Source organism: Pristis pectinata, chromosome 9, assembly GCF_009764475.1.
Source record: "Pristis pectinata isolate sPriPec2 chromosome 9, sPriPec2.1.pri, whole genome shotgun sequence".
Lineage (NCBI taxonomy): Eukaryota > Metazoa > Chordata > Chondrichthyes > Rhinopristiformes > Pristidae > Pristis > Pristis pectinata.
This window is the reverse complement of record NC_067413.1, coordinates 33,383,710-33,410,052: the sequence shown is the minus strand read 5'-3', so window position 1 is coordinate 33,410,052 and position 26,343 is coordinate 33,383,710. Positions and strand designations below refer to the sequence as shown.

The 26,343-nt window shown below is 41.1% G+C and overlaps 1 protein-coding gene across 4 annotated transcripts in view; it reads right to left on the bottom strand.

Annotated features, from left to right (window-relative positions):
- Positions 1-25,911, bottom strand: part of znf407 (zinc finger protein 407) — a 379,875-nt gene extending 353,964 nt beyond the window's left edge. For 2 of the 4 annotated variants that reach the window (XM_052023962.1, XM_052023966.1), the window contains exon 1: positions 25,850-25,911. The gene's annotated coding sequence lies outside the window, so the exon portion shown is untranslated. Of the gene's footprint in view, positions 1-16,517; positions 16,582-25,849 lie in introns of those variants that run through there. The other 2 variants (XM_052023963.1, XM_052023965.1) reach the window with 2 other exon arrangements.
- Positions 25,912-26,343: the final 432 nt, after the last annotated feature.

Genomic DNA, 26,343 nt, shown 5'->3' with positions numbered 1-26,343 from the left:
TGACAATTTCTTTCCTCCCACTGACGGTCGACCCACTGAGTTCTTCCAGCAGATTGTTTGTTGCTTAACAGTTAAAAGCCACTTGGATAAATACATGAATAGGAGGGGTTTGGGCCAAACACAGGCAAAAGCAACCAGCTTGGTGAGCACCATGGTCAGCATGAACGAGTTGGGCCAAAGGGCCTGTTTCTGTGCTGTATGACTCTATGAGTAGGGGAATTAACTCAAGCACCCTGGCTCTATCCCTCATTCTACATCACTAAAACAGGTCATTTGATCACTATCACACTGGCACTTGCAGTGATAAATTGGCTGCAACGTTTCCTACAGCTGAAAATTCACCTCATTTCGGAAGTATTTCATTGGTTGTAAGACATTATGGTGATATTCTGAAAGAAAGATAAATGTTACTATGTAAATGCAAGTCTTTCTTTCAAATACACACATGTATGATGCTCACTCCCTACACTTTCCTCACTGTATGTACTTTCCTTTTTAAGTTCTTATCTAATTCTGTTTTGAAAGCTCTAATTGAATCTACTTCCACTACCTTCCTACATTATAGCAGCTTGCTGCATTAAAAAAATACTCATCTCTCCTCCCTTTCTTCTGAGAGTTAATTACAAAAATGCTTTAATTTATATAGTGGCTCATTATATCAGAATATGTCTCATAGGACTGCACAGCATGAACTGCTTTTGAAGGACACTGCTGGTCATTCTGCATGACCAACACTGCAGCAACAATGAATTGACTGGTTAATCTGTCACTTTAGCAGTATTAGTTTCAGAAAAAGATAATTGAATGGTAACAGAAAGCCAATGATACAATTTACAAATGTCTCCCTGAAAAGCAGGTCACCTGCATACTTCCAGATCCTGCCATACTGAGAATCTGGACACATCAGGACAGACAGAAAAATAGTACTAAAGTAAGCCCATATCATTTTAAATTTTCAATAACCTGGATGAATGAGGCCATTCAGTTCACTTTGCCGCAGAAAGCAAGACCTGGAAAACCTTCTTGGAAAAATAACTGTTTTAACGGCCCATGGCATTAGTGGTGTGCAAGTCAACCAGCAAGTTCAGGGAATGAAGATGTGCACTGTGAGTTAAGATTCCTCAGGACATGCTGTTGATTTAATGTTGCTCTGCAGTTTGCTTTATACAAACTGCATCTTGTCCTGGGCCTCTCAGACATTTCTGAGAATCTTCTGGATTTGCAGAGCAATTGCCCATTAGCTGAGGCTGGAACTTAATACAAGCACCTTCCCAACAATGCAGTTGTTACTGCAGTGCTAATCGGTTCATCAGAAAATGGGAAGAATTGAAACTGTTACTCTCATTCCCGCATGTAGTCAACTCTTCTTATGGAATTTATGAGTTTCAAGTTTTTATTTTCTTAACCAATCTTTCCCTCACTATATAATTCTTTCTATATATCATTTAAATAGCCCCATTTTGTCTTCTCAGATTCCTTTATATTTTCCTCAGTCCTTAAATCTCACCTGTAGGTTCATTCATTCATTCAGATCTCAATTGTCCCCTCACCATAGAAACATAGAAGTTAGGGAGTGGGAATAGGTCATCCAGCCCTTTGAGTCTGCTCTGCAACTAAATATGATCATGGCTGATCACCTAAATTCAGTACCGTGTTCTTGCTTTCTCCCCATATCCTTTGATCACTAGCCATTAGTTCAATATACTCTATAGAAGGAGGTAGGTAATGACTGGCTTCAATTGCCTTCTGTGGAAGTGAATGCCATAGATGACGCACCACTCTCTGGATGCTGAAACATGTTCTGGTACCAAAACTATGAAGCACTGTAAAAGGTGAGGAGCAAAGTTTAACAGGTTTCTTATGTTTTAGTGTAATTTGCTTCCAGTTTGCCATGGCAAACATTTTATGAGCAAAATGTATCTTTCCACCTCACTATCATGGATTCTTAGAATATTTTGGTCAGAATTTCAATCTTTTTTCAGTAAAGTATCACAATCAAGTTACAGGCTCTGCTGTTTGCAGATGATTTACAGCAAGTCCCAAGCTCAATAAATGAACAGCACTTCATTTCTTAACTAAGTGCACAACAGCACCCTTCAAAATTTTAGATAATAGTTCTGCTACACCCATCTACACCTCCTAGACCCCTCTTTTCTTTCAACACATCTCATTACAGCCTGCATTCACTATCACCCCATTCATCTCTCCTTGTTTCCACCTTATCACAAACTTCTATTTTGTTCTTCCTCTCTCCCCTTCTACTTTCCTCGCCCCTCCTCAAACTTTTCCCTGCATCTTACAACTTTTGGTCTCAAATATCTTGAGATCTGATGAAAGGTTCAGCAACCCAAAACATAGATCTCTCCACAGATGCTGCCCGACCTGCTGAGTTTGTCCAGCTCTGCGTTTTTATTTAGGGTTTCCTGCATCCACAGTATGGTTTTGTATGTAAAATCCTTGTTCACAAGATCACAAGACAAGGGAGCAGAAGCAGGTCATTCGGCCCATTGAGTCTGCTCCAAGGAAAAGGGGAAAAAAAATGAGAAATGGGGAATTGGGGGGGGGGGGGGGGGGGGGGGAGAGAAAAAAAACCTATTCTCATCCCAATTTCCAGCCTTATCCCCATATCCCTTGATACCTGTACTATTTAGATATCTATCTATCTCTTCCTTGAAAGCCCCCACTGATCTGTCCTCCACTGCTGTACATGGCAAGGAGTTCCACAAATTCACCACCCTCTGGCTAAAGAAATTTCTCCTCATCTCTGTTTTGAAACTGTACCCTCTAATTCTAAGATTGTGCCCTCTGGTCCTGGACACACCCACCAAGGGAAACAGCCTAGCCACATCTACTCTGTCTTTTCCTATCAACATTTTAAATGTCGCTATGAGGTCCCCACACATTCTTCTGTACTCCAGTGAGTACAGTCCAAGAGCCGACAAACACTCATCATACGTAAGCCCTTTCATTCCTGGAATCATCCTCGTAAATCTCCTCTGAACCCTCTCCAACGTCAGCACATCCTTCCTAAGACGTGGGGCCCAAAACTGTGCACAGTATTCCAAATGAGGCCTCACTAGTGCCCCGTAGAGCCTCATCATCATTGTTCATCAATTGATGCTGTGTAGTCCAGCTTTACCAGCAACAGTTTTGAAATCCAGCATCACATTATATAGGCTTTGCTTAAAGCACTGGACACCTGCTGCAACCTGTTCTCCTATCACGCACCATTGTTAGAATTCCTACAGTTTTCAAAGTGTATGTCCTCTGAATTAAAGGCATCCAGGAAATGAGAGAGAGAGTGACAAAGTGACAGAGGTCAGCAGTTGCACTGCTGGCCGGCTGCAAGCTTAGATTCCCGACCTCGTGCTTTTAAAAAGAAAATAACTCTGACTCCAAGTAGAAGAAATCATTTAAGATTTGTTTGACATACATTTAAGGTAGTTTGCATTCACCGACAGATGGTGTTAATAAAACAGTTTCCTTTTTTTTCCCCGTTACACATTGAACAATGAAATTCTGAAATGGAGCTACAATGAAAATGCATAAATGAAAACTTCCAAATTTGTTTGGGCCACCATTGCAACATGTAAACATGCCAGACCTCAGAGTGGTTTTAATAATTCAGACAGACACGTACAACAGATGTATGAAAACTGCACAAACAATCCTATTATCAGGAAGCAAAAGCCCATTAGTGAGTGGGAACAGTGCATGCATGCATTGAACATGCCAGTCTCATAGAATCAGCTGGACTTAACATGGCAATTGAAAATCCCAGCAGACAATGATCCATTCACCAGCCTGTACTTGTTAAGTCCAAACAGAAACACAAGCTCCAGCAGACTTGTGTTGCTAAACACAACAGTTGAACAGCAGCCAGGCACTGTGCATGCTTCCAAAACTGGTGCATGCCTGACATCTAGTGGCCACTAATTAGATGCAAAGTGACAGCAAAAACCAAATTAAACAGAATACATATAGAATCATAGAGTACATAATTAAAGGCAGTTAATTGGTCCATCAAAGCTGGACTGACTCACTTGGAGAGCCATCCAGTGAATCCCACTCCCCTGCTCTTTCAGCAAATAACTGCAGCTGTTTTCTCCTTCAAGTCTTTATCCAATTCCATTTTGAAAGTTGCAACTGAATCTGCATCTGCCACACTATCAAGCAGTGCACTCCAACTCCAAACTACTAATTGCCTCTGAACAGGACTGAAGCAAAGCAGACTTCAGGGAAAAGTCTTATGCAAGAAGAATGCCCAAACCAGGCCATACTGTGACTCAGTACACATTGACTGTGCTTTCCTCATTGCAAATCTGCCATTTTTTTTTTAACAGGACCTGGATGCAGAATCTATCTCTGGAGATGTAATGGTACAAATCAAGTGAAAGAATTTTTCACACCACCACAAACAGTTCAAGTCTCAGTCTCTTTCCCAAGGTTGGGGAATGAAGAACTATAGGGCATAGGTTTAAGGTGAGAAGGGAAAGATTTAATAGGAACTTGAGAGACAACGCTTTTTTACATTCAAAGGATGGTACCTATGTGGAATGAGTTGCCAAAGGAAGTGGTTCAGGCAGGTACAATAACAACTTTGAAAAGACAGTTAGGCAGGTACATGGATTGGAAAGGTTTAGAAAGTTATGCACCAAACACTGGCAAATGGGACTAGCTTAGATGGGACATCATGCTGTATCACTCTTTGAACTCTAAGTTCAGTCTTTCTGCAGTAATTGAGAATCATAAAAACTGAAGATGCTGGAAACTTGAAATAAAAACAGAAAATGTTGGAAACATTCAACAAGTCAGACAACATCTGTGGAAAGAGAAACAGTTAGCATTTCTCATGTTCCCATCATCAGGACTGGGAATGTAAGAAAATAAAATAGTTTTAAGTTACAGAGAGGATGGGGGAGGACTACAAAGGTTGAAAGGTATATTTCTGTTTGGGCAAGGCCAGGGTTAACTAGGTGATTCCAATGATTCCAAACAGTTCTGACCTGCATTTCACATTTTTTACATGTCCATTTGTTTGGTTTCTCTTTCTCCAACTTCTCTCATTAATCTATCAACTAGACAGCCCCATAAACGGTGGATTCAGTCAGAAGACCTGACATAATCCCATCAGAGGTATTCCTTTTGTCCTATTTATCCCTATCACACCCTCCCTGCAACTTAAATTAACTAATTTTCTCATCTTTCCTGTTCATATGAAGGGTCCCGGATCCAAAATATTAATTCTGTTTCCCTTTCTACAATGCTTCCTTACCTCCCAAGTGTTTCCAGAATTTTCTATTTTTGTTTCACTCTCCTTGCAGAGCTGGCATGAGCAATAGGCAATTGGAAGGTACCAGAGTAAAGTTGATCTTGACAAGACAGATTGGAGTACTTTCCTGCACCATCCTTCATTTCAGCTAAATGTGTCCTTTCCAACTCTTTCTGTGACAGCTCATGTCCATTTTCCCAGTCTGGTACTCTTTAAGCAGTTAATATTGTCTTTTTTCTCCTGTTCATTGTTCTACTTTTGTGGCTCAGATAGTAAGATTATCCTTAGCAATATAATGTAGTTATTGGAGAAGTCATAATAGACCCATAATCTAACTTTTTTTTTAAAACCAATCAACAGCCATTGAATAGCAAGAAATGCAAAGGAGGGCTGGGTTTGGTTTAAATGAAACTTTACATAAGGCTTATCTTTAAGAGATAGCCTTGTTTAAAAAAACCTGATGATGTGTGCACCAAGCAAGCTTCAGAATTTGAACTTAGTTACCGAAACCCGATTTTCCCTGGCACAGTGGTGTTCTGGATCCTTAAGTTCACTTTGTCCATTGCACATTTTTGGAAGACAGGATGAGCCAGAGGAAAGCTGAATTTATCAAAACCGATTAGAGATTTCTTTCTTCTTTCCTTCATACTTTATTGTTTGCTGAACCCATGCTCATTCCATGGAAGATCCTACTCCTTTCTTTGTCCGCCCACCCTCCCTCACCTCCACCCCACCAGATTGGCTGTATTACTTTTACCCAAACTGTTAACTGCTATACAAAAAATGCCACCCTCACACAATGAGGAACCTTGAATAAAATTACTCAATAAGGCCTTATAAACTTGGTCATCTTCTAAACTCAACCAAGCAGTGGTTGAGGTAAATGCGTGCAGAGTAATAGTCTTGACTCACAATGACTTCTACATGCATTCAAAAGACGCAATGAACTCAGAAGCTCATTGTGAGGCCAGAAAAGGCACCTAATTTTAAAAAAAAGTTCAGCTTCTCAAAATAACATGTTGCATGTGTGATAAGGTATCTGTGAGTTTAACACCTGGAGATGACATAATGCCATTTTATGTTAAATTTCCTCTAATCCACAAAAAAGACATGCAAAAGATTAACTAAGTAGTCACTTAAGTTTAAAGAGGTGGCATTAAGTTGCTTATGAGCTATCTTGTTAATTGTATGACTATTTCTTGTTAATATAAACATTCAATTATTTTTTTCTTAAATGCTAATCTGACACAATATTTGAATCTGAAAATCTGATCTGAATTTAAATCTAATCTAAATCTAAATCTAAAAATCTAATCTGAAAAAATATTCTGACACACTTTACATTGCAATAATCGAGTATGATTTCTTGGCTGGTAAGAGAACTAACTCAAGATGTTTGAGAGTCCTAAACTCCAGATTTGATGGTTTGGGTTGACGTTAAAGCTACCTGCCAATATGATGCACTCGTTTAAATTGGACAGCCTTCCCGCTTCTCAGGTGTGAGCACAGATGTAATGAGATACAGAAGCAAAATGATCTACCCCAGGGGTCAGAGGGTAGAGACAAGGCAGGCTGACCTCATAACATCAATATTCATCACAGTCAAAATGAAGTAGCTGGAAACTGCATTGATAAAATTCAACTAAATGATGCACAAAACATTGATGCTAATTTTACATGAAGTTCGTGTCAATGTTTTGTGCATCAATGAGTTGATAATTCAAAGAGTGGAAAAAGGACAGAAGACATACTTATCACTATATGTTTCGCACTGGATCACCAGGTAGCACAATTGCCCAAGTTGGAACAACATGGATTTAGTTAGAGCTTTGTGTGTCCTTAGGACATTTGTGAACTGTTGTAATGTAGGGAAACTCAAGACTCAATTTATTCCCAGCAAGCTCCTGCAACCCATGACTTAAATCTGTGTACTTGGTTCCATTTGTCAATGGAGCAGAACACGCTGAAGGCAGGCGCAACCTGCGGCTAATGCTTGCACACAACTCTAGCCGTGGAGACCAAAGGCCAAAGGCCAATGTCTTCCCCAATCTATTTTAGTAATATTGCACAAGGTTGACCAGTGAGTTGGGAGAATTCCATTGCTCTTCCTTGCACAATGCCATGGAAACCCTTTAACAATGGAAGACAAAACACAGGATAACACTTTTGCAAGAAATAAATAGTCTTAAGAACATAAGAACAAGAAAAGTGAAGAATAGGCCACTCAGCCCCTACCCTGCTGTTTTATAAGATAATGGACGATCTTTCACTTCACCACCACTTTCCTGCACATCCCAGTAATCCTCAACATCCTGAAGGCTAATGATCTCTGCCTCAAATCCACCCAGCGACCAACACTTCACAGCACTCTTGGGCAGAGGTTTCCAGAAATTCACTGCCCTCTAAGTGAATGAATTTCTTACCTTTCCTGAATGACTAACATATTATTTTGAGACCATGACCCCTGGTCTAGACACCTTGGCTAGGGGAACATCATTCCTATGGCTATCCTTTCAAGCCTCAGAAGAATTCAGTATTTTTCCCCAATGAGATTATCTCTCATTATTCTAAACTCTGGAGTGTATAGACTCACTCTGCTAAAGGGGACATTAAAAGAGGAATTTAAGGAAGCACTAAATGTATACTTACTCACAAAGTAAGAACAACTTCTGTACCTACATGCCTGTGATGCTGCTACAAGCATTGTACCTGTACCTCACCATACTTGTGCACATTACAATAAATTCGACTTGACTGTTTACAAAAGTTACTCATTAAAAGTTCACCAGATATTGATGAGTGAGGCTGACCTTTCTCCTGTATGTGTGCATTATGTTGCACTTTAACACAACACGATGAGGCAGATTAAGCTGGATCAGACCACTAACCAGAATTCAGCCCCACACCTCAGATTTATCCACGTCTGTAATTAACAGTGTGGTACAGAGGGACTATCATGTGGGCTCTCACATGCTGGAGCTCAGTACTATAGTCCAGATGGTGACTGTGTCTCAGGTGAGGCCCCAACTCCAAATTACCACTCACAGTCAGCAAAGCTGCGAGTGGGGTTTAACAGCTGTGAAACCTGTAAGCTATTTTAAGTTTTAAAATGTCTTTGTCATTGAGGCATTTCAAGATTGCCAAAATCAAAGTAATCAAATTTTAAAATAATTAACAGAATTAAAAACACAATTAGAAGCATAGAAAACCTACAGCACATACAGGCCCTTCGGCCCACAAAGTTGTGCCGAACATGTCCCTACCTTAGAAATTACTAGGCTTACCCATAGCCCTCTATTTTTCTAAGCTCCATGTACCTATCCAAAAGTCTCTTAAAAGACCCTATCGTATCCGCCTCCACCACCGTTGCCGGCAGCCCATTCCACGCACTCACCACTCTCTGAGTAAAAAACTTACCCCTGACATCTCCAGCACCTTAAACCTGTGTCCCCTTGTGGCAACCATTTCAGCCCTGGGAAAAAGCCTCTGACTATCCACAAGATCAATGCCTCTCATCATCTCATACACCTCTATCAGGTCACCTCATTAAATTCAAGTCAACAAATTTGAAATAAGAAATTTATCTCTTCTTTTGCCTCCTAGTATGTAAACTTACAATGGCCATTATATTTAATAGGATCTCAGGTCCTATGCCAAGACTTACCTAGGTCAGCAAGACTAGGCATCTCTATTGGACCCTATGGGAGTCCAGGAGTAAGAACGAACGGACAGATGATTCGGGATTCAGTGAGTCTTGGACTTCCATGTTTCATAGCGCACGGACAGACGTCCAGCACCTTCAGCTGTTCTAACTGGAACCGCCAACAAGAAGTCAGTCTATCTACATGTCAAAAGTGTGTAGCAGCAGCCACAGAAGAAGGATGTCCACCTATCTGAGTGAATCACACGTGTGACACACCCCAACACCTCAAATAACTAATATCCATTACCCATGTGGACAGGTAAGAAAAGTCACAATGAAAAGCAAGCAGAGAACCAAGAACAGCCCACAACAACATACACTTCTTTTTTACTTCTCCAAAGATGCTTGTCGAGGAATCAGGGTTGGGTCTAGAAACCAATCAAATTGCTTGTGTAATTTCCTCATTCTATTTTTTGCTCCTACTCTTCTTCTAGTTCATACAGTGTCACGTCATTTTGTTTTCAGTTGCAGACATGGAGCTATACAATTCCAAAGTGGATAAAGAAAGATTTTTAGTTGGTGTTTTCTGTGTCCAACACTCCCCTATCTTCCAGGAAGACAATATGATGTTAAATCGACAGTATGTCACGCAAACAGGGGTTTGTTAGTTTACGTACCCAGCTGGATGCACAACTAAATACGGTAAGGGAAACAGCTGGACAAAACAGAAGTAAACTCAAACTTCAAAATATTTCCCAGTGGGTTTCAAAAGATGTTTTGGCAAATAGATATAGCATGGGCCAAACCACGTCTCTGCACGGACTACCTCCTGGTGCTAACTCCGTGATTTAAATCTTATGTCAAAGCATCCATTCGCACAGCAAGAGATCTGAATTTTCAAATCATAGCAAAGTTATTCTGGGGGAGAGGAACTCACGCCACTGGATCAGAAGGTAATAGATTCAAGACCTGCTCCAGGGATTTGAGCTCACAATCCAGGTTTATACTCCCAGGGGCGCCAACTGTCAGAGGTGCCTTGTTTTGGATTAAAAATGAAACAATGTCCTCCAAGGTGGACACAATAGATTCTTTGTTCTGGTTTTGAAGAGTGGTTCAATGGAACAGCACCAAAAAGATGATGAAGTTATCACTTAGTTGCTTCCTACATTACATCAGGAACTACACTTCAGAATGAATCTTGTCTGTCTTTCATCATAGCTTCTTTAAATTTTTCAGACCATTTTAAATAGCGTCCTAAAATGTGGGTGTGTTTTTTTTTAAACTATAGTCTTATCTGCATATCATGCAGATAAGAGCTGAAATTTTCTTTCATCATCATCCATTACAAAGCTATCCAAGATCTTGCAAGTTATTTGCATCCTTATTGTAGCTTGCTTTCCCAACTAGCTTCGAGTGAAGGCAACAAATTTGGAGACATTACACATGGTCCTTTCATCTGTGTAATTAATATAAAGCGTAAGGAGTTGAGGTTCCAGCACAGATCATTAAAGCACCCACTAACCTGGCAACCTGAAAATGAGAATACGTAGTCAACACAATGGAGCATAAATTGGGAGTAAACCATATTAAAACTTAGGAATTTGAGTCAAACTACACCACGATCTCAGAGAGTCTGATTCAGTTTAAATGAGGCAAGAGAATGATATGCGAGCATTAGAGATAATGCAGGGAATAATCTCAAAGTCGATCTCCTGTGTCAGCTGAGTAAGCTATTAAGGAAACCTGGAGAAATCTGGGCTTTGGACAACTAAAGATGGCTGAAGTGATTTTGGTTATACAAATAGCAACTAACATTTAAGAGACATTCATCTGGAACATTAGTGATCATGAAAAAGTGGAGGTGGATTCAAACTAGTGAGAAGTAAATAACAGACTTGTATTGGAAGATTTTTAATGATCAATACGTGGAAAGGGCCAGGAAAGCAAAATCAATGGAATTATTTGGATGACACACCACAAAAGTTTCTTGGGTGGATAAATTAACATGGTATAGTTGTCTTGAGTTATTTGTATTTGTAAGGGTATGGTAGAATAGTGAAGTTGCTGAACTAGTTTCTACTAAATACTTGGACTATTGAGTATGTCCAAGTCCAACCACCGCAGCTGAAGAACTTAATTTCAGTTAATTAAAACTGAAATATCAAGCAAGCATTTGTGATGATGACAGGATTGTTGTAAAAATCCATTGAGCTCACTGATGCCCTTCAAAGAAAGAAACATGCTATCAGTCTAGGATAAATCGACTCCTAATTCACCAGTGGGGTTGATCCCTAAGCGCTCTCTGAGAGAGCCTTATTTATGTGATTTATGCTTTTTTATCATTCCAAGTTCTGTTTTTGTAATCTACATCACAAGGAGCATGTATCTTAAGTTCCTGGAGAAGTGCCGAAGTGAACTGTACTGCAAAGGCTTTCTTTTTCGACAAGAATTTCTTAACAATTTCTCCTCACAAAGCCTAATTTTTCTTAAGATGCATGACAATGAACACATTACAAAATATATTTTGAACAAGGTACAAACTGTAATTCAATGTTTAAGATGCACAGAACCTCAAGATTGAATTGCAGATCTTTTATTTGCTTTTCTCTCTGCTCCCCGGCTTATTTTTCCTTCATGTCAGGTATAAGTTAGTTAGGAGGGTGAAGCTTTTTTGATTTAGACTTTCACTGAATAAAGAGAGTTTTTCCTCTACTTTGCTCTCTCGTAGCAACTGGAATATTCAACGTTTTACAACTAAAATAATGGCATACATGCACTCAGCCACTTGCACCATTCCTCTTCTTAGACAAGTCCTTGCAATTGAGGATCATTTGCTTCCACTCCATTTGTGTGGGTCCTCATATGACTGATGAGGCCAGCGTGAAAATCTCTTCCACAGATGGGGCAGGTGGTGGTCGACAGGGTGGGCTGGTTTGTAGTTATTGATAGGGTGTGCTCCTTCTGCCACTTGCACAGGGGGTCTGTGTGCTCCTGGCACAGAGATCAGAGATTATCTACCATCCCAGATGTTCCACCTCCACTTTGAGTAGTCATGGACAGGGATTCCCGGGAGTCAGTGGAGAATATGGCATTTCTTCAAGAGGCTTTGAGCACATCATTGAATCTTTTCTTTTGTCCACCTGGTAATCTCCTCCAACGTCAGAGCTCAGGATGGATGGCCTGTCTTGGGAGACTGGTGCTGGGCATGCAATGACGTGGCCTGCTCACCGTCACTGAAGTTAATGTAACACAGCTACAGGATATCTTAAAGCATTTCACAACCGCTGAACTGATTTTGAAATATGATCACATGTAATGTGGCATTATGGCAACCAGTGTGGCCACAGCAAGCTCCCATAAACAACAATGTGATAATGACGAGATGTTGATGTTAGTTGAGAGATACCAAGCAAGGCAACCCTGCTCTTCATCAAAATATCAGCTTAGAATCTTTTACACCCAGCTGTGTGGGCATATAGAACCTTTGTTTAATGAGTCGTCTGAAAGACAGCACCACGGACAGTGCAGCACTCCCTCATTGTACTGGGGTGTCACAAGTTCTTATGTTTTAATGTCCTTGTTTAGCCTTCAGGCTTGTGTCTATGCAGAGTTTTTTTTTCCATGAGCTAAATCAATGGGAAGTCAACAGCCTGGTAATGCTAAATGCCAGCAATGTCACCACAATGCCTGCAGCATTTGGAGTTTTTGCAAAGCTTTGCATTCCCACAATAATTTTTAAACCAGAGTACCCATGGTCACCAGTGTGCCAGTCAATGAGCTAGAGGGTGGAAGTACACTCACCAAAGGCTGTCTTTGTTTACTCAACAAAGCAAACTGCCCACAGTTTATTGAAACAGGAACAATATGGATTGCAGCAAGTGGAACTCATGACCCAAACCTCATATCCTGAAGGAAGCAAGTTTATTCTTCCATCAAAACACACAGTTATATGATGCAAATGATGTGTAGATAATCAATCTCAATCTCTGACATCAGAGTAGGCTCCTTCTGAGCACTGCTCAAGTAAAATTAAATTATTTTTCAAGTTCCTCACTCCACATTATTTCTACATAGCTAATTCCGGCCTCTTAGTATGGAGGTCTGCATGGGTACAAAATTGGGTATAAGCCTGGAACTTATTTGACTGTGGCCGGCCTGGACCTAATTCAAACCCAAGTGCTTATAATTTTCTCCTGACTCACTATTGGGCTTTCAATATGCTGGTTGTTGCCATTCTCTGCATGCACAGATGCCTGGACCCAACATAGACAGAAGTGGTTCACAAGCGCATTCGATGACCCCACTTGCACAGTCACATCCCGTCAGACCTGTGATATTAGAGTGACAGTGCTGGCATATAGCAATACCAAGCTGTTGACTTCCCATTGATTTAGTTCATGAAAAAGACTCGGCATAGACACAAGCCTGAATGCTAAACAAGGACATCAAAACATGAGAATTTGAGACCAAGTACAATGAGAGAGTGCTGCACTCTTTGGTATTCTCTTTCAGATGACTCATTAAGCGAAAGTTCTCTCTGTCCATACAGCTGGGTGTAAAAGATCCCAAGCCGATATTTTGATAAAGATCAGGGTTACTTTGCCTGGTGTCTCTCAACTAACATCAACATCTGGTCATTTTCATTTTGTAGCCATACTCCTGAGCATCACAGATTTTAATGGTTCACCTCTGGCAGCTGTACTAATCCTCCACCTTTCTAGCCCCCTTTTAGACACTCCTTAAAATCTCCCTCCCTCTTTGACTAAGCTTTTGGTTATCTTTCCAAACATCTCCTTATGTGGCTTTTTGGTACATATCCTTAAAGAACTTGAGATGTTTTACAAAAACAGAAATGCTGGAAGAACTCAGCCAGTCAAGCAGCATCTGTGGAAAGAGAAACCAGTTAATGTTTTACTGTTTCTTGTTTAACATTAACTGGTTTCTCTTTCCACAGATGCTGCTTGACTGGCTGAGTTCTTCCAGCATTTCTGTTTTTGATTCAGATTCCAGCATCTGCAGTTTTATTTGTTTTCCATTGTTACGTTTTATTATGTGTACAAGGTGCATTCACAAATCCACATTTTTGTTATGAGAGTTGGAAATGATTGTAATAAATTGGTAAATCGGTTTATTATTGTCACATGTACTGAGGTACAGTGAAAAGCACTGTTTTGCATGTCATCCATACAGATCATTTCATTACAATAGTGCATTGAGGTAGTACAAGGGCAAACAATAACAGAATGCAGAATAAAGTGTTAGAGTTACAGAGAAAACGCAGTGAAGGCAGACAATATTTTATCAGATGACTAGGAATTGGTTAAAAGATTTAGAAGACATTTGAAACTTCAAGCTGCAATATCAAATGATGTTGCAAGTTTATTTTTTTCTGCATCTTGTGTTAGTGCGAAGGAAGTGCCTGTCAGGAAGTAAGTGCTGAAGATTATGCACTCTTAAAATTGACAGTGGCTACAACACCTTGGATAGCTTTGAAATGGATGGTGCTAAAAAATTAAACAAGATATCATCACTTGTCAATTTGATGTTTCACTGAACATTTAAAAGAGTGCAAAACAAAGTTTGTGTATTGCTTTGGAACATAGATGTAGAACAGTACAGCACTGGACAGGACATTTGGCCCACGATGTTGTGCCAATCTTGATGCTAATTTATATTAAATGTCCTCTTCCTGTGCATCATGCATATCCCTCCATTTCCTTCATATTCATGTGTCTATCTAAAAGCCTCTTAAAGTCCACCAAACTGCCTGCTTCCATTAGTTCCCCTGGTAACCCATTCCAGGCACTTACCACTTTCTATGTAAAAAAACTTGCCCTTCACGTCACCTTTAAACCTCCCCCCATAACCTTAAAAGCATGTCCTCTGGTGTTTGTCATTTCTACCCTCGGGAAAAGATTCTGTCTTCTCTATCCATGCCTCTCGTAATTTAAAAAAAATTATCAGGTCTCCTCTCAGCCTCCGATGCTCTAGGGAGAACAACCCAAGTTTGTCCAACCTTTCCTTGTAGCTCATACCCTCCATTCCTTACTTGCAGGTACAGCAGCAGTTAGGAAATAAATTGTTGGCAATGTCCCTTATTGCAAAGTTTCAGTACAATGCACCAGTACCCCAATTGGTACTAACTTCCAGAGCATAGATTTGTTAGAGTGCACTCAATCTGCTAGTCAGAAAATGAACAGTACTTTAAACTGTAAACTGTACTTTAAAAAGACATCTGCTTTGGGCTGCGTACTGTGTGGGAATCTGGCACAAACATCTGTCCTCCCTGCCACTGCATTCTTCTGGGAATCTGGGGTGAATCCCTGCCCTCCGTTGGCATGGCGATGAATCTCCCTGCAGATCAGTGTGTAGAGCTGAAGTGATGCAGAGCAGCCACATGGTGAGCAGTGTGGCCGCTCAGTGCCAGGGTGTGGGGCTCTGGGCTGCACGGGAAATGTGGGCCATTATTGGGGACAGGAAGCTCCTGGTCCATGTATGGCAGACCACCCAGACTCTTCTGTCTCTCTCATCACCTCCTGTTACGAAGGATGGCAGTTGCCATCTCCTTCTCCTCTTTGTTTACACAGCTCACTCTTTTTCTGTGATCTATCCTGGAGGATCTATCCTGAGCCCAGCACATAGATGCAACCATGAAGAAGGCATGCCAGCATCTCCACATTCTTAGAAGTTTAAGGCAATTTGGCATATCATCAAAGACCTTGACAAACTTCTTCAGATGTACAGTGGAAAGCATTCTAACTGGTTGCATCATGACCTTGTATGGAAACTTCAATACACAGAAACGCAAGAGGCTACAGAGCGCAGTGGACTTAGCCAGTTCCATCACAGGTACAAATCTCCCAACCATCGAGGACATCTACAAGAGGCAATATCTCAGGAAGGCGACATCCATCATTAAGGGCCCCCAAACATCCAGGCTATGCAGTCTTCTCATTGCTGCCATCGGGCAGGAGGTACAGGAGCCCAAAGACCCACACCTCAAGGTTCAACAACAACTTCCTCCCCACTGCCAACAGGTTCTTGAAGCGACCTGAAAAAACTCAGACTATATTTTCCTCAACTTGCACTGATGTTGTTATGTTATTTTTGTTTATTCTGTCATATAAGTTATGTATAATTTATGTTAATTTAAGTTTATGTAATTTATGTTTATCATGTTTGTAATGTTCTGTGCTGCTGCTGCAAAAAGCTAATTTTCATGGTATTTATACCCTGGGTACGTATGCCCATGACAATAAACTTGAACCTCAACAGCAGCCACTACAATCATTACTCAAAATCTGACAGCAACTTTGATACCTACACATGCACAATTAAAACACAGAAATCCAGAAGTGACTGTCGATGAAACTTTGCTCTTCTACAAAGTGTACTGTTGCAACCTTGGCTGGGGCAATTAACATAGAATCACTGATTGGATGGAACACCAGCTTCTTCGGCACTATCGACACTGTGAAAAATTACTCAAAATATAACAACTTGTTGAATGAATGCTAACAGATCTTTAATGACGTACTGAACCATAATTACTGCTGAAGAACCTCTCGTCATGAAATACTTATTCTATACGAGTCAAAGTACCTCAGACTTACTCCAACTTCTACCCTTATCGAAGCGTACATCCCAATCATTATTTTGCTCTCTGTAAAACATTTAAGAGGTTATTTAAAAATTAGAGACATTTAATTGCTAGTTTACAGCCTTACAGAATACTTCAATTTGACCAACTTAATTAGTTTGATGACATCCCTACTGCAAGACACCAAAGATCCACTTTTGAAAGCACGTGAACAAGTGGCATTGGAATGGCAACATCCACACCACAGAGCCCAGTACAGCTTTATGGGCAGTTGTGTTGCAGGCCATTCCTCACCACTGACCAGAGAATACGGACAAGCATCCTTATACTCCATCAAGCAAGCATCAGAAAGCAGCTGTATTGTGACAGGGAATTGAATATTTTGTTTGCTTCAAACTCCTCATCATTTTCAACCCCAAGCCTAGAGATCAGCCCCAGTTTCACTCTGGACCAGACTGTGGGTTGCCAACTCTAGTTGGACAGATTGCCAAAGGTTTCAGCCCCATGCCCAATCTCTTACTATTGATCATCTTGCAAACAGCAACTCAGGAATGAAGACTCTCTGGTATCAGATTGGAGGATTCCCTCTCAGTCTTGCTACCTCCAGTCAACAACTTATTTCTTGATAACCAATCAGAAAACAACCATTACAATGACTATCCTGACTAGTTGCATCATAGTCTGGCATGGCAATTCGAATCCACAGGAACGCAAGAAGCTGCAGAGAGTAGTGGACTCAGCCCAATACACCACAGGCACATCCTTCCCCATCATCAGTAGTATCTACAGGAGACGCTGCCTCAAGAAGGCAACATCCATTATCAAAGGACTCCACCATTCGGGCCATGCCACCTTCTCGCAGCTACCATTGGCAGGAGGTACAGAAGCCTGAAGCCCCACACCACCAGGTTCAAGAACAGCTACTTCCCTCCAACCATTCAGTTCTTGAGCCAACTGGCACAACACTAATCACTACAGTGTAGCAACACTGTGACCACTTTGATCACTTTGCAGTAAAATAGGTTTTTTTGCTCTAATTGTTCTTTTTTGTAAAAATTGTTTTATGTTTATGTTTTTCTTGTGAATGCAGCTTATATGATGCTATGTGCCTGTGATGCTGCTGCAAGTAAGATTTTTATTGCACCTGTGCACACATGTACTTGTGCATATGACAATAAACTCGACTTTGACTACCACTGGAACAGTTACACTATCGCTTAACGAGATACAGCCTTCTGTGCAAGAAACAAACATTTCTAGTAACAAAAACGGTAAATCATGGATGCATTCTTTATCACACCACATGGACATTCTACATACACATCACCAAGTGAAGTAAAAAACTAGAGCAGGGAGGAAGTCAGACAATGCTGAACTTTGCTGTGTTGGAAAACTAAAGTTTTGAAGGAGGATTTAGGAGATAGCAGAAGGATTCATCTGGAAGTTCCCGAAGACATGGACAAAACAGCCAACCGTTTATGGCAATAACAAAGACTTCCAAAAAGCTGATGCTGGGGTGTGGTCAAATGAGAATTTCAAAGATATGTTTTTTTTTGTTAGACAAGGGCATTAGGAGGTACAGAGTCAATGAAGGAAGCTGGATTCAATATATACATCAGTGGTGATCTAAATAAATAATGGAATAGGCTCACTGCACTTCATGGTCTCCAACTGCTTCAAGGAGAGAGAATACACTATAGATCAAGAAATAGAAGTAGAGGCACTTGGATGTGGAGGTGGTTAGAGGCATATGTAAATGAGGATTTTCCTGCACTTCTCTAGTCTGGAGATGACCATGAAACAGTCCTCCAACAGAGCACCTACTCTCAATAGTATTTCACAATATATGTAGACAAGTCCTATGTTTACACAATAACTAAAATTGGCACATGTTAAAACCAAAACAGCTACTTCCCTTCAACCATTCAGTTCTTGAGCCAACTGACACAACCCTAATCACTACAGTTTAGCAACACTAGCTGTCCACTAGCTGTCCACCTACCCAGCATCAGTTTCCTGCTCTGTCACAGGATATACATAAGGCTCATTCAACATTTGTGCACTACATACAGCTTGGTCCGTTAGGGAGTCTACCAACCCACAAAACAAAGTTTCCTGGAGCAAACAACTAACTAGATAAAAACTCTTGACATTTTTATCCCTCTAGAGTCACAGAGTTATACAGTACTGAAACAGGCCCTTTGTCCCAACTCATCCAAGACAACCAAGATGCCCATCTTAGCTACTCCCATTTGCCCATTTTAGCCCTTATCCCTCTCAACCTTTCCTGTCCATGTACCCATCCAAATGTCTTTTAAATATTGATTAAAGGTACAATTACAATTACCTCTAATGGGGACTTGCTGTAGCTCAGCGGATAGTGTTCTTGGGTCTGAGTCAGAAGGTCGTAGGTTATGCCAGGAAGTGAGCATAAAATCAAGGCTGATGCTCCAACTGCAGTACTTCAGCAGTGAGGGACTGCTGCACTGTTTGGATGTACCACTGCTCAGATTACAGGATGAACCAAAACTCTGCCTGCTCCCTCAGGGTTTATTCAGTTTTCTGGTCAATATTTTTCTTTCTACCAACATCATTAGAGCAAATTACCTGCTTATCATCATTTTGTGGGGTGTTCCTGAATTAAAATCAACTCATTTCTTCTGCAACAACTTTTAGCTCTTCACTGTCTGTACTGAGCTGCTGGCTCACCAAGGGTGACATTGCCAGCACTGAGGCTACAGTTACACTCAGTCAACTCTGCTAGGCTGTCCACCTACCCAGCATCAGTTTCCTGCTCTGTCACAGGATGAGATGACCAGGCGGATAGAGAAAAAGATTCAAGGATTGCTCAAAGCCTCCTTGAAAAAATGCACTATCCCCATCAACTCCTGGGGGCCTCTGGCCCACAACCACTCAGTGGAGAGGGAGCATTTGGGAAGGTATTAAGAAACGCGAGTCCATACATTGGAAGCACACAGGGGCCCTGCATAAATGGCAGGAGTACACCATCTCACAAACTAGCTCCTTCATGCACCACCAGGCACCTCCTGCCCTATCTGTGGAGGAATCTGCAATTTCAGCATTGGTCACCTCAGAACAGGAGAGGAAGCAAGTCATCCCCAATCCAGAGGAATTGCCTAAAAAGAAGGGATATAGGTTGTGAATGGCACACAAGATAAAGCTAGTTTTGGTTTCTTTTCCAAGAAACACATTGTTAAATTAGCAACACATTTTGAAATTGTAATGATGATACAATACTAATTTTCCACATGAACCCATTCTATGTTAATCTTGATAGAACCAGCCAACCAAGCTTTTCATTTTCAGTAACAATATATCTTTACATGGCTTGATGTTAAATATTACCTGAATTACAACCCTTTGAAGTTCTAGAGCACTCCCATTTCTCCATTAAAAGTAAATGTTATTATTCAACTATTTGAAGACTAGTGCATCACTGGCAAAACTGTTATAAAATTTTTCTTGCAACTTCTCATGCACTTATGGAATCCTATGCTTCAACAAGGCTCCTATTAGTGTAAACTGTCTCATTTGTCATTTATTTTGCTTTCCTATCTCACATAGAAACAAATAACTGCAGAAATACCTGGACAGCAACTACACTTGGTACAGTGATATTCAACATTAAGGGAATGCAATGGTAAGGGATGCTATGTTTCCTCATAAGCCCTTCCATCACACTGCACCAAAATGATTTGGGATTGATTCCTGTGACAAAAATCAGCCTTCTTCCTGGTAAAGCAGTTGAGCAACTAAAAACAATCAGCATTTAGACCATGGGTCTGTTTGAAGGGCTGATATGAAGCCTTAAAATTTTAAAGGGACTTTTTCCAGGTATCAATAAAGGTTTCTATCTGTGGCAAGACCTAAACTAGGAGGTATGAATAATAAAATGATGTTAATACATTAAGTAAGGGCTTGAATGTGCAACTTGTTATAGGTGGATGTGACAAGTTTCATTAAAGTGGAAGCGAGATAAGAACACAAGGGAAAAAGAAACAAAAGAACTGAAAAACCCTCTCCAAATTCATCAAAAAAGGCTTAAATTTTTTTCTGCATACATTTAAATGTGATATTTAAGCACAATGAAACTAATGTTAATGCCATTTATTCCCAGTTGTTTTCCTGCAAATTGCAAGCTTCAGTATGTTCATAAATTCAGCATAACTACCCAGCTTTGATTAATAAGACCGACTATTTTAACAGTAGAGGTAGGGTGTAAAGGGGAGTTGTTCAGTGAAGGTTGGTGGTAGTGTCCCACAAGGATCAGTGCTTGCACACTGCTGTTCACAATTTACATTAATGCCTTCGACTATGGAATAAAGAATAATTTCTAAATCTGCAAATTATACCAAATTGTGAGGAGGGAGGTGAGTAAGTAATACTGACGAGAACTTCAGCAAATTAAACAACATGAATAAACTGGTAGAATGGGCAAAAACCGGCAAGTGAAGTTCATTGCAGATGAATGTAAGATCACACATTTTTATAGGAACAATTGGTAAGGTCGCTTGTCACTAGAAAGGGGTAATTCAGGCTGGAGTACAGAAGCAAGTGGATCTCAGAATACAAATACATCAAAATCTCAAAGTCCTGCCACAAGTCCGTAAAGCCATAAAGCAAAAAGGCACCAGGGTTTATTTTGAGGGATAGAATTGGAAAGTGGTATTTTGCTGAAGCCGTTAGACGACATTGGAATCCTGTCTATAGTTCTGGTTGCCATGTTATTAGAAAGATACAGAAGCACTGGAGAGGGTGAATGGAAGACTAAGGATGATAGGTGTCTGGAACAAGCTGCTGGGGAGGTGGTGGAAGCAGATACGAAAGCAACTTTTAAGAGGCATTTAGACATACACAAGATTTTTTTATATAATAAAATTATTCCAACTTATCAATATTAATTGTTATCTTTTTTGTTTATCAATATGAAGCATTGTGATTTCTAGTGTGATTCAATATAATCTATTTTGTAACATTTTGTTTTTTTCCTTTGTTTCATGCACTTTGTATTTTTATTTGAAATCAATAAAAATATTGAAAGAGAGAGAGACATACACAAGAACAGGCAGGGAATGGACAGACACGGTCCACATGCAGGCAGATGTTTAGTTTAGATTGGCATCATGGTTGGCGCAGATATGGTGGGCCAAAGGGCCTGTTCCTGTGCTATACTGTTCTACGATACCAGAAAGCGAAAAGGCACCAGGGTTTCTTTTGAGGGATAGAACTGGAAAGTGGTATGGCCTAACTGAGATCTTCAACATCTATGAAGGTTTCTGAAAGAGTGTTAACAGAAGGGAGGTTTCCACTAGTAGGGAAGAGTATAAAGAGAGTCCATCAATGCAAAATAGTCACCCAGAAATCCAAATGGGGAAAAAAGAAGCTCCTTCTGAATTCCCTACAAGAGGTTAGAATGTGGAACTTGCTACCACAAAATGGGGTTGCGGTGAATCGTATAGATCCACTGAAGGGGAGGTGAGAAAAAGCACATGGACAAGAAGGGGTTATACTGACAGAAGTAGCTGAGGAAAGGAAGGAGGAAGTTCAAGTGGAGCATTACTGATGGCATGAGCTGTGTGTTCTATGTAATATCATAAAGATTCTAACAGCTGATGACATAGTTGCCCAATAAACAATTGAAGAGTACATGGAACAATGGTTGAAATAAAATGGGACAACTAAAAGACAAATTATCAAATATTATTGCAAATACAGTTATCAACTACTAAGACAACAGCTTACTTTGCATGGACCTCTTGAATATTGGGAAGTGATTAAAGAATTACAATCTCTGAACACTATCATTCTTATCAGCACAGAGAAGGCAGGCTTCAAGATAAGGCAAAATTGAAAGACAACCCTTTTGAAAGTTATAAAACAATTAAAACTTGAATTTGTTTAAAATTTAATGAATGCAAAGTTTCCACCAAAACAAATCCCAGAAACAACAAATATACAAGATGACCACTTCACCCATTATACCTATGTCAGCTTCTCAAAATTACCCATGCCAGGACAGAAATATTTACAAGGGCAAACATTTATCTCATTCTCTTCTGAAATGTATTCCAGAACTTGATTTCACCATGCCTTTAGGGTCGGGGATCATAACACATTCCATATAAAAAAAAATCCCATTCTTCTTTTACCAGTTACATCTGGTTACTCACTCTCCTGCCAGGGGAATCACCTTCCCTGTATTTAGCTTGCCAAAAAAAAATTTTAAACTGCTCAATTAGATCTCCTCTTAGTCTTCTTTGCTTAAGGAGGGCAATACTGGTTTCTCCATATATCTTAAGTCCCTCTACTCTGTACGACATATTTTAAAATATAGATCATGTTGTTCATAAAAATATTGCAATTCCAAAAAAAAAGCAGATGCTGGAAATCTGAAATACAAACAGAAAATGCAGGAAACACTCAGCAGGTTGGACAGCTTATGTGGAAGGAGACAGAGTTAACTGTTCACAGATTACAATTACTAAAAATCTAGCCAAGATCCTTATTTTTGTCATTTTACTTTACATTATGCAAAAGGTAAGATTACTTTATTAGTCACATGTACATCGAAACACACAATGAAATGCATCTTTGCATAGAATGTTCTGGGGTCAGCTGCAAGTGTCGCCATGCTTCCGGAGCCAACACCGCATGCCCACAACTCCTAACCAGTACAACTTTGGAATGTGGGAGGAAACCGGAGCACCCGGAAGAAACCCACGCAGTCACAGGGAGAACGTACAAACTCCTTGCAGACAGTGGCTAGAATTGAACCCGGGTCGCTGGCGCTGTAATAGCGTTACACTAACCGCTACACTACCTTGCCTGCCCTCCCATATTCGAATTCCAACACTTGAGATGTTGTTTCATCTCCAACCATGTGTTCTCTCTACCACCCCAATCCCCATATACTTGCAGTGGGGACTAGGGTGCAAGTGAGAAATGTGAGAGAAAGCAATGGTTGAAATAACTTTGCATAAAATTAAAAGGCATCTCTTAACTATCAAAAGTGAAAATTTTTTCATGCGTACATTCAGAAAATTGCCAAATCAAAACAATTTGTGAAACCTATTAACAATTCTATATGTCTGCTACTTAAACACAAAATTTTATTTAGAATATTAAGTCAAACTGGTGTCAATTCCATCCTGTCATATATAAGCAAGACAGGATACCTTTAAAAGTATTAAGAACGCTAATAAACAGTTACATCCACACACTCAGACCTTTGTAGGATAATAGTAGGGATGTCTATGACAATTGCATCAGGTGTGGCTCAAGAGGGTCACACTTTCGCCGCCACATTAGCAGGTTGTGGATTAAAGTCCTAATCCGGACACTTGAGCACAAACATCAAGGTGACAGCTGCACTGAAGGGGCACAGCACTGCCAGGGGCACAGTCTTTCATTACGTAAACGCCAATGTCAATCCTTCGCTCATTGCTGTTGCTGCAGCCTTTGCTGTTGCGAGATTTTGCAGTACACAGGTAGACTAAGGTAGACATAGTGGTGAAGAAGACGTATGGCATGCTTGCCTTCATCAGATGGGGCACTGAGTACAAGAGTTGGAATGGCATGTTAACAGCTGTACAGGACGTTGGTGAGACCATGGCTGGGATATTATGTGCAATTCTGGTCGCCATACTATAGGAAGGGTGTGATTAAGCTCGAGAGGGTGCAGAAGATTCACAAGTATGTTGCTGGGACTGGAGGGCTTAAGTTAAAAGGATAGGCTGGGACTGTTTTCCCTGGAGTGAAGGAGGCTGAGGGGTGATGTTATAGAGGTTTATAAAATCATGCGAGGCACAGATAGGGTGGATGGCAACAGCATCTTTCCTGGGGTAGGATAGTCTAAAACTAGGGGGCATAGGTTTAAGGTGAAAGGAGAAAGATTTAAGGGGACCTGAGGGGCAAGTTTTTCCACACAGAAGGTGGAACGTATATGGAACGAGCTGCCAGAAGAAGTGGTAGAGGCAGATACAATTGCAATGTTTGAAAGGCATTTGGATAAATCTGTGGATAGGAAAGGTTTAGGGGGATATGGGCGAAACACAGATGAATGGGATTAGCTCAGGATGGCATCTTGGTCAGCATGGATAAATTGGGCCAAAGGACCTGTTTCTGTACTTTATAACTATGACTCTTCCCTACATCACAATATGGACTCTGCTGCATTGGGACATCCAGTGGACCTGAAGGGCTGCTGCTGGCTATGCTGCTGCTGCTGCTATGTGTAAAACCACACTGTGCTGGTTTTACACATAGCAAATATGTTGTTTGATTAGATTGCTGGAAAATGGAGGACAGGATTGATGGGATTGTTTTGGGGGCCAGCATAGACATCATGGGTTGAACAGACACTTTCTATGCAGTAAGGAAATAAGTATGAATGTGAAGTTGTTTGAATTAATTTATTTCTCCTCATGCATCGAAACAGGAAAGTCTCGTGCTAGTCTACCCTGAGCAGCAGGAGTTATGTTGGATCAATATCCAACAAGTCTATCCATATTTCCATACCTTCTTATAATAGGACAGTGAGCCCATCACATCTACGCCAGCTCGCTGTAATCCCATTCCCCCCACTAGTTTTCCTTGCAACCTTCAGCAACAACACCAGACTCAGCCAGCTCCCTCACAGGCACAACCCTCCCCACCATCAAGGACATCTTCAAGAGGTGGTACCTCAAGGAGGCGGCATCCATCATTAAGGACCCTCACCATCTGAAACATGCCCTCTTCTCATTACTACCATCGGGGAGGAGGGACAGGAGCCTGAAGACCTACACTCAATGATTCAGAAACAGCTTCTTCCTCTCCGCCATCAGGTTTCTGAATGGTCCATGAACACTACCTTTTTGCATTCTTTATTTATTTTTGTAATTTTACGTCTTACATTGTACTGCCGCCGCCGCAAAACAACAAATGTCACGCCACATGTCAGTGATTGTAATTCTTATGCAGTCAGGAGCCTGGCGCAGCACTCACTTCCTGGTTCTCTTCCCTCTTCCTGCTTCTGCCCCTTTGGGGGCGGGGCAAGGTGATGCGCGCTAGAGTGACAGTCCAACCAGCCAACCGGAAGGGAGCGTCGCCGAGGCGTGGCCCCACCCCCTTCCCGCCTGGCAGTAACGGCCGCTGACTGGCGGTTGGAATGACGGCAGCGCAGAGGCCCAAAAAGCCTCGGACGGAGCGATCTCGGCCGCCTGCCCTCTGCAGCAGCCGGGAAGGGATAACGCGGAGGCCACCACCCCCGCGCCGCGACGCTGAAGTTTGCGGGGGCAAAGAGAAATGAAACCGCCCTGTTGTTTGCACGTACCTGCGCGCCAAGAGCTGGCGTCCGCTCACCGTGTACTTAGTCACAAGTGGCCTGCCGTAGCCCGGAGTCGATGTCACCGAAAACGAGGTTGAGCGTGCGCAGAGCCAGGGAGGGAGGGGAGATCACGTGGTGCCCGTCCCACGTGATGTGGAGCACGTGCTCCCAATATCTGGGTTCCATGTCAATAGTTGCAAAGGGCTGATGGATGTGCAGTCAGACAGGCTCCTGTCAATTTACAGCAGCCACAACCGGGTGCTCAATAATTCTAACTTATGGCCACACCCTGTACATAAATAAAATGTGACCCGTTCTTCAATATCCTGCAGAAACCATGTTATCTCAGCACTTTTGTGTCATTGCCAGCAGAATTCCAGGTTTACTGATCCACTCCCCTAGCATTGATTTATTTCCCCTCAAGTATCGAAAAAGGGAATTCTTGTCTTAGTCTATCCTGAGCAGCAGAAGTTGTGTTGGATCAATGCCCTCCATATCTA